Here is a 5,455-nt window from a genome sequence, read left to right as displayed (position 1 = left end):
TATGTGTGTTATTATTATTAAACTTTTTAAGTTATTCAAGTTAATTTTGTTTGTACAAGTTATTTTGTTAAAAGTTCAATAGACTATTAAATAATTCCAGAAATCTCTTGAAAGTTCATTTTCTTATTTTTATTAGTTTATTTTGTTACTTTCTTGCTTCCTCTACTTCAGTGTGACTCTTCAAGAGTATTAGGCCACTTAGCTAGTATTTTAGTTGACTGGTGAAGAAGCATTCATTTCTAAATCCAACTTTGCCTTATGAAAAAGCATCTTTGGTATGTGTGTAAATAAAATTTCAGAAACAAAAAAGGCAAATTAAAAATTTAACACTAAGCCAGGCATGATGGAGCACCCCCTCTAATCCCAGCAACTCTGGAGGCTGAGGCAGGAGGATTACAAGTTCAGTTCAAGGCCAGCCTGGGAAACTTAGCAAGACCCTGCCTCAAAATAAAAATCAAAAGGGTTGGGGATGTAGTTTAGAGGTAAAGTGCCCCTGAGTACTATCCCATACATGCACCCCCCCAAAAAAAAAGTTTAACCAGTACCTAGGTGGCACCTGGTATTGTAGAGATGATTGACATGCTGTCTTCATTCAGGTTTCTCCCTGAGCAGGGCAAGGAAAAGAAGGCTAGAAGTCAGATATAAAGAGAAACAGTGTGACTCAGCTTAAAGGAGAGAGGTTTTCAAGTTGGGGATGGAGGGATGGATATGGAGATGGATCTTGAAGTTGTGTGGAGCCTGAACAGGCAGCTATGGGTGGAAGATACCAGGGCTCAGACCTGAAAACCCCATGGCCAGGCCTTGTTTAGTGGAGGTGAGCTATGGGGTTGGTGGGGGTAGTAAGCACTTAGGAAAGATGGAGCTATTTTATTGCTTAAGCTTTTGTCAGTGGCTGCAGAACTGTCTTCTAGTTTGGCCATCGTCTTAAGGCCACCTACTCCCTGGTTCTGCTTCTGATGCCTATCTGTGTCAACATTTCTGTCTTTGCATTTATTTTGGGCTTCAATTCCATCATAGATACAAACCATTCCTGTTTAGGACTTAACATGTGGCATTCTGATCTCCGCTAATCTCCATACCAAGAAAGAAAAGTAGATTTGACTCCTCCATTCATGGACCTCCCTCTAAACAAGTTTTAGGTTGCAAAAGAAAGTTTCTGGGGCTGAGAGCCCAGTGAACTCCCCCCTTGTTTTATTGACAGGCTGTTGTGCTTCCATCTCCAGAGCAGTCTGATTGGCAGTAGGTTCAAAAAGTTGTTCTGTGTCCAGAGTTTGCTAGCAACATACTGCTAGCATGCCCTCTCTCTCTCTCTCTCTCTCTCTCTCTCTCTCTCTCTCTCTCTCTCTCTCGATAATGTCTAAGGCAGTCTAGGTGATCCATGCCAAAGGGCTTGGTATGGCAGATCACTTCTTTTGCAAATAATCTCCCTTTTCTTCTTTGGGCAAAGATTCATTCTCATTTCCTTTACTTCTCCTAACTCAAACCCAGAGGCCTAAGCAGAGCAAAAGAAAAATGCGCTGGGTCTTAGAACCTCAGTCAGGTCACTCTGAAACCCAGCATAATGGTGGGTGGCAACTCGAGACGAGGACCTTTGTAGAGGTGTTACCTCTCCCACCTCCACTACCTAGTTTGAGAACATTGACACTATTTGGAATCAAATTCTTTCCAGAATCAATTTTTTTCCAGGCCTAGTGGTACACACATGTAATTCCAGTGATTCAGGAAGCTGAGACAGGGGGATCACCAGTTCAAGGTCAGCCTGAACAACTTAGCAAGACCTTGTCTCAAAATAAAATCTAATAAAGGACTATGAACATAGCTCAGTGGTAGAGCACCCTTGGGTAAAGTGCCCAGTAAAAAAAATATTAAACAATTGGAAAAATAAACTAGATTATATGATTTCACTCTTTATCTATAGAATTTGCAAAGATTGAAAGAAATAATGACCAACAATGGCAAGTGGGTGGGTAACCAGGCACTCTCACACATGAATGAGGGAGTGGCAGTATGCTCTGATGTGACCCTTCTGAAGGAAATTTGGCAGTAACATATTTTACCTTTCAAGCATATTTGTGTATTCATTTAGGGCTAGTTCAAACATCTGGCTTGTTCATGTTGATCTCTGAAGATGTCCATTATTGATTTACCACTCATTGAGAGGTGGAAATGTATCATTCTATTCAGCCCAGTAACCAAATAAGCACTTTAAAAGTTCTTTTTAGAATGATTAGAACAATGATAAAGTAAATATTCTGTTACCTTATAAGAAGTAATTTACTGATAACCTACTCAGTGCTCAGTACCTTGCTAGGTTTATGAGACACTTAAGGAGTATAAGGTGGAGGGGTTGGGGTTGTGGCTCAGTGGTACAGCACTCGCTGAGCATGTGCAGGGTACTGGGTTCGATCCTCAGCACCACATAAAAATAAAATAAAGGTATTATGACCAACTACAACTAAAAAAACAAAACCAAAAAAAAAAAAAAAAGAAGAAGAAGAAGAATAAGTATAAGGTGGGTGTGTTAGTCAGTTTTCCATTACTGTGACAAAACACCTTATAAAATCAACTTAAAGAAGGAAAGATTTATTTTGGCTCAAGATTTCAAAGGTTTCAGTCCATAGTCACTAGGCTCTATTGTTTCTGGACCTGTGGCGAAGCAGAACATCATGATGGGGAGCACATGGTATAGCAAAACTATACCTCATGGCTGATGGGAAGCAGAGAGGGGGAACAGGGACAGATCATACCCTTCAAAGGCACAGTCCTAGTGACTTACTCCATCTAGGTCCCACCTCCTACAGTTTCTACCACCTCCCAATAGCCCCTTAGCTCTCAGTCCATAAATGGATTAGTCCATTAACGAGGTTACAGCCCTTATGATCCAATGACCTCCCAAAGGTCACCTCTGAACCCGATGCACTGGGGACCAAGCCTTCAACACATGAGCTTTTGCAGGACATTTCAGATCTAAACCATATCAAGAGGGTTCCAGCCTTCAGAGCTGAACTAGGAAGTCAAGAGCAAACCTCTGTGACAGAACGGGAGAGCAAGCGGGTAAGGCTAACTTGTGAAGTGGAGACTCGGACCAAGCAGCTGGCCAACTTGAAATCACCCCCTCAGAAATGATGAGGACACGAGAGGGGAATGCACATCTCTTTTCCATCAGTCATTCCCCCTCCTCCTGCACCAGTGCTTTGATAAAAACAGCACAGCTGTTCTTCTGAGCTTCTCTTTTCCTTGGCTCTTTCTACCCAACAAATGACAGGTAGTAATTTCCCTTTCCAACTGTACAGTGCAACCCAAATAGTGGATGAGGGACAATTTTTCTCTGTAGAACTATTTCAGGAAATAAATTAAAAGGAAATGATAGGGCTGGGGTTGTGGCTTAGTGGTAGAGCACTTGCCTAGCATGTGTGAGGCATGAGGTTCGATCCTCAGCACCCCAAAAAATAGATAAATAAAATACATATTATATATATGTATATAAATAAAATACAGGTATTGTGTGTCCATCAACAACTAAAAAAAATTAACAAAGGGATAGAGCTAGAATATTATCATCATTTTGTAAATCATAAATGGAATAATGGATCAGGCAATGATCGCCAGTAGCAGGTGACATCCTAAGAGACACCTGGGCATCATGTAGGGAGTCTACAACATTTCCTCTAAAGAAGTCCCTCCAAAAAATTAAAACTGCATAGAACAGAGTCTCTAAGCCTAATAGCCAGTCTAGGAAACCCAAGAAAGGAGGAAAATGCTACATAGCACTGCAGGCATGCAGTTGGAAAATTTTTAAAAGGGAGGAGTCTACAGAAAAAGTGGCCTGGTTTCCACAACAAATAATAAAGGGTGAATCTTTAAGTGAGAAAAGTAGACTTAAGGGATATATTAGTCAAATACATTGTGGACCTTGTTTGGATCCTAATTTGAACAAACTAATAATTGTTTTATGATATATATGTAATACATATCATATATAATGTATGTGATACAATCAGGGAAATTTAATACTGGGAGGATATTTGATATTAAGGGATTATTGGTAAATTTTTTAGGTATAATAATGTCATTGTGGTTTTCTAAGCTTTTGCTCTTTGTTAAAAAAAAAAAAATAGAGGCAAAGACTTAAATATTTACAGTTGCAGGGGGAGCAGAAGTGGAAAGGAGACTGGGAGATAAAAACAAGTAGGTATCAGCTCTCCATGAACTACCAGGATGTGATTGGTGAGAATTGCACCCTCCCCAGTTTTTTTTTCAAAATTTTTTTAGTTGTTGATGGACACAATACCTTTATTTTGTTTTTATTTTTATGTGCTGCCAGGAATCGAACCCAGTACCTCACGCATGCTAGGCAAGCGCTCTACTACTGAGCCACAACGCCAGCCCCCCCCAATTATTCTTTTGCTTTGCAACAAGCACAGACCAAAGCATGCATGAAAAGTTTGAGGAAAAAAAAAAGATTCCCTCAAAAAAAAGAAAATCACAAAATGCACAAATCCTATAGATGGGTAACTGCTCCAATCAACTTCAGCCCCTGCCAGCAGCTGGCTTGAGGCCCGGGTGGCAGTGCAGTGGATTTCCAGGTGTGCTCTTTTGTATTGCTTCTCCCAGCCTCTGACTGTACAAATGTGCTGTTGCTTCCCTTGGGGTAATTATCTCCTCCCCCACACTCACCATCTCTCTTCTCACACCTCCTTTAATATGTGCCGACAGTCACACACTGATGCAGACACAAAGGCAGCATCTGCTTGAGAATCCAAGAGTCTTGTGTCATTTCACACCAAGAATCAAGGGGGGAGGAGCGCTAAGTGTCATCCCAGGACTCCCGTGGTAACATGTTCCCATTAAAGGCCTATTGCTTGGATTTTTAGAACTAGACAATTCCCCCACCCCCATGACTTCTTACAGCAAACCAGGAAGAGTGCTGGTGATGGATGCTAACTTTTCAAATCAGAACTCTGAGGAACAGAGTTATCGCTACCAGTCTAGAATTACAAGTTTGTCTTACTAAATTATTGGTTTACTGATTCACAAAGAAATATTTATATAGTACACCTGCTATGCTATGACCTCCAAATTCTCCCATGATGAGGCAGATATCATCCGTGTCTTTCTGGATGAATGAGGAGCAGTTAGCAAGGTCCAGATGATTTGTGCTTTGTAAGTGGGTAGGGTGTTAGGATTCTATATTAATTGGGTTGGGGAGCAGATGGGGGTTTTAGGTAAAGTAGTGACGTGATTCGATTTATTTTCAAAATGATTCATCTGGCTACTGTGTGGAAAGTGGGCTGGAGGTTGAAGGCAGTGCGGAATGGAGAATGGAGACTGGGATCAGTGAGAGGCTACTGATTTGAGGGAGAGATCAGACCTGGAAATGTAGATTTGGAAGTAAGTGGCCATTGAGATTGGATACGATTGGCTAAGGAGAGATTTAATGCAAGTAGAGAAGACA

This window comes from Marmota flaviventris, chromosome 2 (genome assembly GCF_047511675.1).
Source record: "Marmota flaviventris isolate mMarFla1 chromosome 2, mMarFla1.hap1, whole genome shotgun sequence".
Classification (NCBI taxonomy): domain Eukaryota; kingdom Metazoa; phylum Chordata; class Mammalia; order Rodentia; family Sciuridae; genus Marmota; species Marmota flaviventris.
The sequence above is the reverse complement of the archived record's forward strand: the minus strand, read 5'-3'. Positions refer to the sequence as shown.